At 51.6% G+C, this 12,537-nt stretch overlaps 1 protein-coding gene and 1 long non-coding RNA gene across 10 annotated transcripts in view; both read left to right on the top strand.

The window, feature by feature from the left end:
- The window catches only part of LOC127911283 (protein jagged-1b-like), a 251,790-nt gene that overhangs the window by 78,665 nt on the left and 160,588 nt on the right, over window positions 1-12,537 (top strand). The gene's annotated exons all lie outside the window — the stretch shown is intronic.
- Window positions 7,128-10,500, top strand: LOC127911287 (uncharacterized). The gene is made up of 3 exons (XR_008077721.1): window positions 7,128-8,166; window positions 8,314-8,460; window positions 10,488-10,500. It is a non-coding gene; the product is annotated as an uncharacterized LOC127911287 (long non-coding RNA).

The following is a 12,537-nucleotide window of genomic DNA, read 5'->3' as shown; positions in this document are numbered from 1 at the left end:
AGGTAGTTCCTGTGTTGAGGGCTACTCTGGAGTCAACTGTGTGAGGGGTAGGTAGTTACTGTGTTGAGGGCTACTCTGGAGTCAACTGTGAGAGGGGTAGGTAGTTACTGTGTTGAGGGCTACTCTGGAGTCAACTGTGAGAGGGGTAGGTAGTTACTGTGTTGAGGGCTACTCTGGAGTCAACTGTGAGAGGGGTAGGTAGTTCCTGTGTTGAGGGCTACAATGGAGTCAACTGTGAGAGGGGTAGGTAGTTACTGTGAGAGGGGTAGGTAGTTACTGTGAGAGGGGTAGGTAGTTCCTGTGTTGAGGGGTAGGTAGTTACTGTGAGAGGGGTAGGTAGTTACTGTGAGAGGGGTAGGTAGTTACTGTGAGAGGGGTAGGTAGTTCCTGTGTTGAGGGCTACTCTGGAGTCAACTGTGAGAGGGGTAGGTAGTTACTGTGAGAGGGGTAGGTAGTTACTGCGAGAGGGGTAGGTAGTTCCTGTGTTGAGGGCTACTCTGGAGTCAACTGTGAGAGGGGTAGGTAGTTCCTGTGTTGAGGGCTACTCTGGAGTCAACTGTGAGAGGGGTAGGTAGTTCCTGTGTTGAGGGCTACTCTGGAGTCAACTGTGAGAGGGGTAGGTAGTTCCTGTGTTGAGGGCTACTCTGGAGTCAACTGTGAGAGGGGTAGGTAGTTCCTGTGTTGAGGGCTACTCTGGAGTCAACTGTGAGAGGGGTAGGTAGTTACTGTGAGAGGGGTAGGTAGTTCCTGTGTTGAGGGCTACTCTGGAGTCAACTGTGAGAGGGGTAGGTAGTTCCTGTGTTGAGGGCTACTCTGGAGTCAACTGTGATAGGGGTAGGTAGTTACTGTGTTGAGGGCTACTCTGGAGTCAACTGTGAGAGGGGTAGGTAGTTACTGTGTTGAGGGCTACTCTGGAGTCAACTGTGAGGAGGGGTAGGTAGTTCCTGTGTTGAGGGCTACTCTGGAGTCAACTGTGAGAGGGGTAGGTAGTTACTGTGTTGAGGGCTACTCTGGAGTCAACTGTGAGAGGGGTAGGTAGTTCCTGTGTTGAGGGCTACTCTGGAGTCAACTGTGAGAGGGGTAGGTAGTTACTGTGTTGAGGGCTACTCTGGAGTCAACTGTGAGAGGGGTGGGTAGTTACTGTGTTGAGGGCTACTCTGGAGTCAACTGTGAGAGGGGTAGGTAGTTCCTGTGTTGAGGGCTACTCTGGAGTCAACTGTGAGAGGGGTGGGTAGTTACTGTGTTGAGGGCTACTCTGGAGTCAACTGTGAGAGGGGTAGGTAGTTCCTGTGTTGAGGGCTACTCTGGAGTCAACTGTGAGAGGGGTAGGATAGTTACTGTGAGAGGGGTAGGTAGTTCCTGTGTTGAGGGCTACTCTGGAGTCAACTGTGAGAGGGGTAGGTAATTCCTGTGTTGAGGGCTACTCTGGAGTCAACTGTGAGAGGGGTAGGTAGTTACTGTGTTGAGGGCTACTCTGGAGTCAACTGTGAGAGGGGTAGGTAGTTACTGTGTTGAGGGCTACTCTGGAGTCAACTGTGAGAGGGGTAGGTAGTTCCTGTGTTGAGGGCTACTCTGGAGTCAACTGTGAGAGGGGTAGGTAGTTACTGTGTTGAGGGCTACTCTGGAGTCAACTGTGAGAGGGGTAGGTAGTTCCTGTGTTGAGGGCTACTCTGGAGTCAACTGTGAGAGGGGTGGGTAGTTACTGTGTTGAGGGCTACTCTGGAGTCAACTGTGAGAGGGGTAGGTAGTTCCTGTGTTGAGGGCTACTCTGGAGTCAACTGTGAGAGGGGTGGGTAGTTACTGTGTTGAGGGCTACTCTGGAGTCAACTGTGAGAGGGGTAGGTAGTTCCTGTGTTGAGGGCTACTCTGGAGTCAACTGTGAGAGGGGTAGGTAGTTACTGTGAGAGGGGTAGGTAGTTCCTGTGTTGAGGGCTACTCTGGAGTCAACTGTGAGAGGGGTAGGTAGTTCCTGTGTTGAGGGCTACTCTGGAGTCAACTGTGAGAGGGGTAGGTAGTTACTGTGTTGAGGGCTACTCTGGAGTCAACTGTGAGAGGGGTAGGTAGTTACTGTGTTGAGGGCTACTCTGGAGTCAACTGTGAGAGGGGTAGGTAGTCCTGTGTTGAGGGCTACTCTGGAGTCAACTGTGAGAGGGGTAGGTAGTTACTGTGTTGAGGGCTACTCTGGAGTCAACTGTGAGAGGGGTAGGTAGTTCCTGTGTTGAGGGCTACTCTGGAGTCAACTGTGAGAGGGGTAGGTAGTTACTGTGTTGAGGGCTACTCTGGAGTCAACTGTGAGAGGGGTGGGTAGTTACTGTGTTGAGGGCTACTCTGGAGTCAACTGTGAGAGGGGTAGGTAGTTCCTGTGTTGAGGGCTACTCTGGAGTCAACTGTGAGAGGGGTGGGTAGTTACTGTGTTGAGGGCTACTCTGGAGTCAACTGTGAGTGGGGTGGGTAGTTACTGTGTTGAGGGCTACTCTGGAGTCAACTGTGAGAGGGGTAGGTAGTTACTGTGTTGAGGGCTACTCTGGAGTCAACTGTGAGAGGGGTAGGTAGTTACTGTGTTGAGGGCTACTCTGGAGTCAACTGTGAGAGGGGTAGGTAGTTCCTGTGTTGAGGGCTACTCTGGAGTCAACTGTGAGAGGGGTAGGTAGTTACTGTGTTGAGGGCTACTCTGGAGTCAACTGTGAGAGGGGTAGGTAGTTACTGTGTTGAGGGCTACTCTGGAGTCAACTGTGAGAGGGGTAGGTAGTTACTGTGTTGAGGGCTACTCTGGAGTCAACTGTGAGAGGGGTAGGTAGTTACTGTGTTGAGGGCTACTCTGGAGTCAACTGTGAGAGGGGTGGGTAGTTCCTGTGTTGAGGGCTACTCTGGAGTCAACTGTGAGAGGGGTAGGTAGTTCCTGTGTTGAGGGCTACTCTGGAGTCAACTGTGAGAGGGGTAGGTAGTTCCTGTGTTGAGGGCTACTCTGGAGTCAACTGTGAGAGGGGTAGGTAGTTACTGTGTTGAGGGCTACTCTGGAGTCAACTGTGAGAGGGGTAGGTAGTTACTGTGTTGAGGGCTACTCTGGAGTCAACTGTGAGAGGGGTGGGTAGTTCCTGTGTTGAGGGCTACTCTGGAGTCAACTGTGAGAGGGGTAGGTAGTTCCTGTGTTGAGGGCTACTCTGGAGTCAACTGTGAGAGGGGTAGGTAGTTACTGTGTTGAGGGCTACTCTGGAGTCAACTGTGAGAGGGGTAGGTAGTTACTGTGTTGAGGGCTACTCTGGAGTCAACTGTGAGAGGGGTAGGTAGTTACTGTGTTGAGGGGTAGGTAGTTACTGTGTTGAGGGCTACTCTGGAGTCAACTGTGAGAGGGGTAGGTAGTTACTGTGTTGAGGGGTAGGTAGTTCCTGTGTTGAGGGCTACTCTGGAGTCAACTGTGAGAGGGGTAGGTAGTTACTGTGTTGAGGGGTAGGTAGTTCCTGTGTTGAGGGCTACTCTGGAGTCAACTGTGAGAGGGGTAGGTAGTTACTGTGTTGAGGGGTAGGTAGTTCCTGTGTTGAGGGCTACTCTGGAGTCAACTGTGAGAGGGGTAGGTAGTTACTGTGTTGAGGGGTAGGTAGTTACTGTGTTGAGGGCTACTCTGGAGTCAACTGTGAGAGGGGTAGGTAGTTACTGTGGTGAGGGCTACTCTGGAGTCAACTGTGAGAGGGGTGGGTAGTTACTGTGTTGAGGGCTACTCTGGAGTCAACTGTGAGAGGGGTAGGATAGTTACTGTGAGAGGGGTAGGTAGTTCCTGTGTTGAGGGCTACTCTGGAGTCAACTGTGAGAGGGGTAGGTAGTTACTGTGTTGAGGGCTACTCTGGAGTCAACTGTGAGAGGGGTGGGTAGTTACTGTGTTGAGGGCTACTCTGGAGTCAACTGTGAGAGGGGTAGGTAGTTCCTGTGTTGAGGGCTACTCTGGAGTCAACTGTGAGAGGGGTAGGTAGTTCCTGTGTTGAGGGCTACTCTGGAGTCAACTGTGAGAGGGGTAGGTAGTTACTGTGTTGAGGGCTACTCTGGAGTCAACTGTGAGAGGGGTAGGTAGTTACTGTGGTGAGGGGTGGGTAGTTACTGTGAGAGGGGTAGGGTAGTTACTGTGTTGAGGGGTGGGTAGTTACTGTGAGAGGGGTAGGTAGTTACTGTGTTGAGGGGTAGGTAGTTACTGTGTTGAGGGCTACTCTGGAGTCAACTGTGAGAGGGGTAGGTAGTTACTGTGTTGAGGGGTGGGTAGTTACTGTGAGAGGGGTAGGTAGTTCCTGTGAGAGGGGTAGGGTAGTTACTGTGTTGAGGGCTACTCTGGAGTCAACTGTGAGAGGGGTAGGTAGTTCCTGTGTTGAGGGCTACTCTGGAGTCAACTGTGAGAGGGGTAGGTAGTTCCTGTGTTGAGGGCTACTCTGGAGTCAACTGTGAGAGGGGTAGGTAGTTACTGTGTTGAGGGGTAGGTAGTTACTGTGTTGAGGGCTACTCTGGAGTCAACTGTGAGAGGGGTAGGTAGTTACTGTGTTGAGGGGTAGGTAGTTCCTGTGTTGAGGGCTACTCTGGAGTCAACTGTGAGAGGGGTAGGTAGTTACTGTGAGAGGGGTAGGTAGTTACTGTGAGAGGGGTAGGTAGTTACTGTGTTGAGGGCTACTCTGGAGTCAACTGTGAGAGGGGTAGGTAGTTACTGTGAGAGGGGTAGGTAGTTACTGTGTTGAGGGCTACTCTGGAGTCAACTGTGAGAGGGGTAGGATAGTTACTGTGAGAGGGGTAGGCAGTTACTGTGTTGAGGGCTACTCTGGAGTCAACTGTGAGAGGGGTAGGTAGTTACTGTGTTGAGGGCTACTCTGGAGTCAACTGTGAGAGGGGTAGGTAGTTACTGTGTTGAGGGCTACTCTGGAGTCAACTGTGAGAGGGGTAGGTAGTTACTGTGTTGAGGGCTACTCTGGAGTCAACTGTGAGAGGGGTAGGTAGTTCCTGTGTTGAGGGCTACTCTGGAGTCAACTGTGAGAGGGGTAGGTAGTTCCTGTGTTGAGGGCTACTCTGGAGTCAACTGTGAGAGGGGTAGGATAGTTACTGTGAGAGGGGTAGGTAGTTCCTGTGTTGAGGGCTACTCTGGAGTCAACTGTGAGAGGGGTAGGCAGTTACTGTGTTGAGGGCTACTCTGGAGTCAACTGTGAGAGGGGTAGGTAGTTACTGTGTTGAGGGCTACTCTGGAGTCAACTGTGAGAGGGGTAGGTAGTTCCTGTGTTGAGGGCTACTCTGGAGTCAACTGTGAGAGGGGTAGGTAGTTCCTGTGTTGAGGGCTACTCTGGAGTCAACTGTGAGAGGGGTAGGTAGTTCCTGTGTTGAGGGCTACTCTGGAGTCAACTGTGTGAGGGGTATGTAGTTACTGTGTTGAGGGCTACTCTGGAGTCAACTGTGAGAGGGTAGGTAGTTCCTGTGTTGAGGGCTACTCTGGAGTCAACTGTGTGAGGGGTAGGTAGTTACTGTGTTGAGGGCTACTCTGGAGTCAACTGTGAGAGGGGTAGGTAGTTACTGTGTTGAGGGCTACTCTGGAGTCAACTGTGAGAGGGGTAGGTAGTTACTGTGTTGAGGGCTACTCTGGAGTCAACTGTGAGAGGGGTAGGTAGTTCCTGTGTTGAGGGCTACAATGGAGTCAACTGTGAGAGGGGTAGGTAGTTACTGTGAGAGGGGTAGGTAGTTACTGTGAGAGGGGTAGGTAGTTACTGTGAGAGGGGTAGGTAGTTCCTGTGTTGAGGGGTAGGTAGTTACTGTGAGAGGGGTAGGTAGTTACTGTGAGAGGGGTAGGTAGTTACTGTGAGAGGGGTAGGTAGTTCCTGTGTTGAGGGCTACTCTGGAGTCAACTGTGAGAGGGGTAGGTAGTTACTGTGAGAGGGGTAGGTAGTTACTGTGAGAGGGGTAGGTAGTTCCTGTGTTGAGGGCTACTCTGGAGTCAACTGTGAGAGGGGTAGGTAGTTCCTGTGTTGAGGGCTACTCTGGAGTCAACTGTGAGAGGGGTAGGTAGTTCCTGTGTTGAGGGCTACTCTGGAGTCAACTGTGAGAGGGGTAGGTAGTTCCTGTGTTGAGGGCTACTCTGGAGTCAACTGTGAGAGGGGTAGGATAGTTACTGTGAGAGGGGTAGGTAGTTCCTGTGTTGAGGGCTACTCTGGAGTCAACTGTGAGAGGGGTAGGTAGTTCCTGTGTTGAGGGCTACTCTGGAGTCAACTGTGAGAGGGGTAGGTAGTTCCTGTGTTGAGGGCTACTCTGGAGTCAACTGTGAGAGGGGTAGGTAGTTCCTGTGTTGAGGGCTACTCTGGAGTCAACTGTGAGAGGGGTAGGTAGTTCCTGTGTTGAGGGCTACTCTGGAGTCAACTGTGAGAGGGGTAGGTAGTTCCTGTGTTGAGGGCTACTCTGGAGTCAACTGTGAGAGGGGTAGGTAGTTCCTGTGTTGAGGGCTACTCTGGAGTCAACTGTGAGAGGGGTAGGTAGTTACTGTGAGAGGGGTAGGTAGTTCCTGTGTTGAGGGCTACTCTGGAGTCAACTGTGAGAGGGGTAGGTAGTTCCTGTGTTGAGGGCTACTCTGGAGTCAACTGTGAGAGGGGTAGGTAGTTACTGTGTTGAGGGCTACTCTGGAGTCAACTGTGAGAGGGGTAGGTAGTTACTGTGTTGAGGGCTACTCTGGAGTCAACTGTGAGAGGGGTAGGTAGTTCCTGTGTTGAGGGCTACTCTGGAGTCAACTGTGAGAGGGGTAGGTAGTTACTGTGTTGAGGGCTACTCTGGAGTCAACTGTGAGAGGGGTAGGTAGTTCCTGTGTTGAGGGCTACTCTGGAGTCAACTGTGAGAGGGGTAGGTAGTTACTGTGTTGAGGGCTACTCTGGAGTCAACTGTGAGAGGGGTGGGTAGTTACTGTGTTGAGGGCTACTCTGGAGTCAACTGTGAGAGGGGTAGGTAGTTCCTGTGTTGAGGGCTACTCTGGAGTCAACTGTGAGAGGGGTGGGTAGTTACTGTGTTGAGGGCTACTCTGGAGTCAACTGTGAGAGGGGTAGGTAGTTCCTGTGTTGAGGGCTACTCTGGAGTCAACTGTGAGAGGGGTAGGATAGTTACTGTGAGAGGGGTAGGTAGTTCCTGTGTTGAGGGCTACTCTGGAGTCAACTGTGAGAGGGGTAGGTAGTTCCTGTGTTGAGGGCTACTCTGGAGTCAACTGTGAGAGGGGTAGGTAGTTCCTGTGTTGAGGGCTACTCTGGAGTCAACTGTGAGAGGGGTAGGTAGTTACTGTGTTGAGGGCTACTCTGGAGTCAACTGTGAGAGGGGTAGGTAGTTACTGTGTTGAGGGCTACTCTGGAGTCAACTGTGAGAGGGGTAGGTAGTTCCTGTGTTGAGGGCTACTCTGGAGTCAACTGTGAGAGGGGTAGGTAGTTACTGTGTTGAGGGCTACTCTGGAGTCAACTGTGAGAGGGGTAGGTAGTTCCTGTGTTGAGGGCTACTCTGGAGTCAACTGTGAGAGGGGTGGGTAGTTACTGTGTTGAGGGCTACTCTGGAGTCAACTGTGAGAGGGGTAGGTAGTTCCTGTGTTGAGGGCTACTCTGGAGTCAACTGTGAGAGGGGTGGGTAGTTACTGTGTTGAGGGCTACTCTGGAGTCAACTGTGAGAGGGGTAGGTAGTTCCTGTGTTGAGGGCTACTCTGGAGTCAACTGTGAGAGGGGTAGGTAGTTACTGTGAGAGGGGTAGGTAGTTCCTGTGTTGAGGGCTACTCTGGAGTCAACTGTGAGAGGGGTAGGTAGTTCCTGTGTTGAGGGCTACTCTGGAGTCAACTGTGAGAGGGGTAGGTAGTTACTGTGTTGAGGGCTACTCTGGAGTCAACTGTGAGAGGGGTAGGTAGTTACTGTGTTGAGGGCTACTCTGGAGTCAACTGTGAGAGGGGTAGGTAGTTCCTGTGTTGAGGGCTACTCTGGAGTCAACTGTGAGAGGGGTAGGTAGTTACTGTGTTGAGGGCTACTCTGGAGTCAACTGTGAGAGGGGTAGGTAGTTCCTGTGTTGAGGGCTACTCTGGAGTCAACTGTGAGAGGGGTAGGTAGTTACTGTGTTGAGGGCTACTCTGGAGTCAACTGTGAGAGGGGTGGGTAGTTACTGTGTTGAGGGCTACTCTGGAGTCAACTGTGAGAGGGGTAGGTAGTTCCTGTGTTGAGGGCTACTCTGGAGTCAACTGTGAGAGGGGTGGGTAGTTACTGTGTTGAGGGCTACTCTGGAGTCAACTGTGAGTGGGGTGGGTAGTTACTGTGTTGAGGGCTACTCTGGAGTCAACTGTGAGAGGGGTAGGTAGTTACTGTGTTGAGGGCTACTCTGGAGTCAACTGTGAGAGGGGTAGGTAGTTACTGTGTTGAGGGCTACTCTGGAGTCAACTGTGAGAGGGGTAGGTAGTTCCTGTGTTGAGGGCTACTCTGGAGTCAACTGTGAGAGGGGTAGGTAGTTACTGTGTTGAGGGCTACTCTGGAGTCAACTGTGAGAGGGGTAGGTAGTTACTGTGTTGAGGGCTACTCTGGAGTCAACTGTGAGAGGGGTAGGTAGTTACTGTGTTGAGGGCTACTCTGGAGTCAACTGTGAGAGGGGTAGGTAGTTACTGTGTTGAGGGCTACTCTGGAGTCAACTGTGAGAGGGGTGGGTAGTTCCTGTGTTGAGGGCTACTCTGGAGTCAACTGTGAGAGGGGTAGGTAGTTCCTGTGTTGAGGGCTACTCTGGAGTCAACTGTGAGAGGGGTAGGTAGTTCCTGTGTTGAGGGCTACTCTGGAGTCAACTGTGAGAGGGGTAGGTAGTTACTGTGTTGAGGGCTACTCTGGAGTCAACTGTGAGAGGGGTAGGTAGTTACTGTGTTGAGGGCTACTCTGGAGTCAACTGTGAGAGGGGTGGGTAGTTCCTGTGTTGAGGGCTACTCTGGAGTCAACTGTGAGAGGGGTAGGTAGTTCCTGTGTTGAGGGCTACTCTGGAGTCAACTGTGAGAGGGGTAGGAAGTTACTGTGTTGAGGGCTACTCTGGAGTCAACTGTGAGAGGGGTAGGTAGTTACTGTGTTGAGGGCTACTCTGGAGTCAACTGTGAGAGGGGTAGGTAGTTACTGTGTTGAGGGGTAGGTAGTTACTGTGTTGAGGGCTACTCTGGAGTCAACTGTGAGAGGGGTAGGTAGTTACTGTGTTGAGGGGTAGGTAGTTCCTGTGTTGAGGGCTACTCTGGAGTCAACTGTGAGAGGGGTAGGTAGTTACTGTGTTGAGGGGTAGGTAGTTCCTGTGTTGAGGGCTACTCTGGAGTCAACTGTGAGAGGGGTAGGTAGTTACTGTGTTGAGGGGTAGGTAGTTCCTGTGTTGAGGGCTACTCTGGAGTCAACTGTGAGAGGGGTAGGTAGTTACTGTGTTGAGGGGTAGGTAGTTACTGTGTTGAGGGCTACTCTGGAGTCAACTGTGAGAGGGGTAGGTAGTTACTGTGGTGAGGGCTACTCTGGAGTCAACTGTGAGAGGGGTAGGTAGTTACTGTGTTGAGGGCTACTCTGGAGTCAACTGTGAGAGGGGTAGGATAGTTACTGTGAGAGGGGTAGGTAGTTCCTGTGTTGAGGGCTACTCTGGAGTCAACTGTGAGAGGGGTAGGTAGTTACTGTGTTGAGGGCTACTCTGGAGTCAACTGTGAGAGGGGTGGGTAGTTACTGTGTTGAGGGCTACTCTGGAGTCAACTGTGAGAGGGGTAGGTAGTTCCTGTGTTGAGGGCTACTCTGGAGTCAACTGTGAGAGGGGTAGGTAGTTCCTGTGTTGAGGGCTACTCTGGAGTCAACTGTGAGAGGGGTAAGTAGTTACTGTGTTGAGGTCTACTCTGGAGTCAACTGTGAGAGGGGTAGGTAGTTACTGTGGTGAGGGGTGGGTAGTTACTGTGAGAGGGGTAGGGTAGTTACTGTGTTGAGGGGTGGGTAGTTACTGTGAGAGGGGTGGGTAGTTACTGTGTTGAGGGGTAGGTAGTTACTGTGTTGAGGGCTACTCTGGAGTCAACTGTGAGAGGGGTAGGTAGTTACTGTGTTGAGGGGTGGGTAGTTACTGTGAGAGGGGTAGGTAGTTCCTGTGAGAGGGGTAGGGTAGTTACTGTGTTGAGGGCTACTCTGGAGTCAACTGTGAGAGGGGTAGGTAGTTCCTGTGTTGAGGGCTACTCTGGAGTCAACTGTGAGAGGGGTAGGTAGTTCCTGTGTTGAGGGCTACTCTGGAGTCAACTGTGAGAGGGGTGGGTAGTTACTGTGTTGAGGGGTAGGTAGTTACTGTGTTGAGGGCTACTCTGGAGTCAACTGTGAGAGGGGTAGGTAGTTACTGTGTTGAGGGGTAGGTAGTTCCTGTGTTGAGGGCTACTCTGGAGTCAACTGTGAGAGGGGTAGGTAGTTACTGTGAGAGGGGTAGGTAGTTACTGTGAGAGGGGTAGGTAGTTACTGTGTTGAGGGCTACTCTGGAGTCAACTGTGAGAGGGGTAGGTTAGTTACTGTGAGAGGGGTAGGTAGTTACTGTGTTGAGGGCTACTCTGGAGTCAACTGTGAGAGGGGTAGGCAGTTACTGTGTTGAGGGCTACTCTGGAGTCAACTGTGAGAGGGGTAGGTAGTTACTGTGTTGAGGGCTACTCTGGAGTCAACTGTGAGAGGGGTGGGTAGTTACTGTGTTGAGGGCTACTCTGGAGTCAACTGTGAGAGGGGTGGGTAGTTACTGTGTTGAGGGGTGGGTAGTTACTGTGAGAGGGGTAGGGTAGTTACTGTGTTGAGGGGTGGGTAGTTACTGAGAGGGTCAGTTACTGTGTGAGGGGTAGGTAGTTACTGGTAGTTACTGTGAGGGTAGGGTAGTTACTGTGTTGAGGGGTGGGTAGTTACTGTGAGAGGGTAGGTAGTTACTGTGTTGAGGGGGGCTACTCTGGAGGGGTCAGTTACTGTGGGAGGGGTAGGAGGGGGTAGTTACTGTGAGAGGGGTAGGGTAGGGTAGGTGGTCTGGTAACTGTGAGAGGGGTAGGGTAGTTACTGTGTTGGGGGGAGGTAGTTTTCTGTGTTGAGGGCTGTCAACTCAGTAGAGGGGGGTAGGTCAGTTACTGTGAGAGGGGTGGGTAGTTACTGTGTTGAGGGCTACTCTGGAGTCAACTGTGAGAGGGGTAGGGTAGTTACTGTGTTGAGGGTGCTTTCTCAGTAAACTGGGAGGGGTAGGCAGTTTTACTACTCTGGAGTCAACTGGGAGGGGTATGGTAGTTACTGTTTGAGGGCTACTCTGGAGTCAACTGTGAGATGGGTGGGTATGGTTTCTGTGTTACTGTGAGAGGGGTGGGTAGTTACTGTGTTGAGGGGTGGGTAGTTACTGTGAGAGGGGTAGGGTAGTTACTGTGTTGAGGGGTGGGTAGTTACTGTGAGAGGGTAGGCAGTTACTGTGTTGAGGGTAGGTAGTTACTGTGAGAGGGGTAGGGTAGTTACTGTGTTGAGGGGTGGGTAGTTACTGTGAGAGGGGTAGGGTAGTTACTGTGTTGAGGGGTGGGTAGTTACTGTGAGAGGGGTAGGCAGTTACTGTGTTGAGGGGTGGGTAGTTACTGTGAGAGGGGTAGGGTAGTTACTGTGACAGGGGTAGGGTAGTTACTGTGAGAGGGGTAGGTAGTTACTGTGAGAGGGGTAGGTAGTTACTGTGAGAGGGGTAGGGTAGCTAGGACAGTAGGTGGTCTGGTAACTGCCAGTATGAGTGGGTCGTCATGGTTTTCTGTTTCCTCAGTAGATGGGTGGGTCGTCATGGTTTTCTGTTTCCTCAGTAGATGGGTGGGTCGTCATGGTTTTCTGTTTCCTCAGTAGATGGGTGGGTCGTCATGGTTTTCTGTTTCCTCAGTAAATGGGTGGGTCGTCATGGTTTTCTGTTTCCTCAGTAGATGGGTGGGTCGTCATGGTTTTCTGTTTCCTCAGTAAATGGGTGGGTCGTCATGGTTTTCTGTTTCCTCAGTAGATGGGTGGGTCGTCATGGTTTTCTGTTTCCTCAGTAAATGGGTGGGTCGTCATGGTTTTCTGTTTCCTCAGTAAATGGGTGGGTTGTCATGGTTTTCTGTTTCCTCAGTAAATGGGTGGGTTGTCATGGTTTTCTGTTTCCTCAGTAGATCGGTGGGTCGTCATGGTTTTCTGTTTCCTCAGTAAATGGGTGGGTCGTCATGGTTTTCTGTTTCCTCAGTAGATCGGTGGGTCGTCATGGTTTTCTGTTTCCTCAGTAAATGGGTGGGTCGTCATGGTTTTCTGTTTCCTCAGTAGATCGGTGGGTCGTCATGGTTTTCTGTTTCCTCAGTAAATGGGTGGGTCGTCATGGTTTTCTGTTTCCTCAGTAGATCGGTGGGTCGTCATGGTTTTCTGTTTCCTCAGTAAATGGGTGGGTTGTGGGGTTCGGTTGATGCTGAGGGCGGCTCACCGTTTAGCTGCTGGATGTTAGGAAAACACAGAACACACACCTTGTTATTTTACACACCTTTATTTAACAAGTCAGTTAAGAACCAATTCTTATTTAAAATGGGCCTACCCTGGC

The sequence above is a fragment of the Oncorhynchus keta genome, chromosome 24 (assembly GCF_023373465.1).
Source record: "Oncorhynchus keta strain PuntledgeMale-10-30-2019 chromosome 24, Oket_V2, whole genome shotgun sequence".
Lineage (NCBI taxonomy): Eukaryota > Metazoa > Chordata > Actinopteri > Salmoniformes > Salmonidae > Oncorhynchus > Oncorhynchus keta.
Note: the sequence above shows the minus strand (reverse complement) of the source record. Positions and strands in the feature narration are given on the sequence as shown.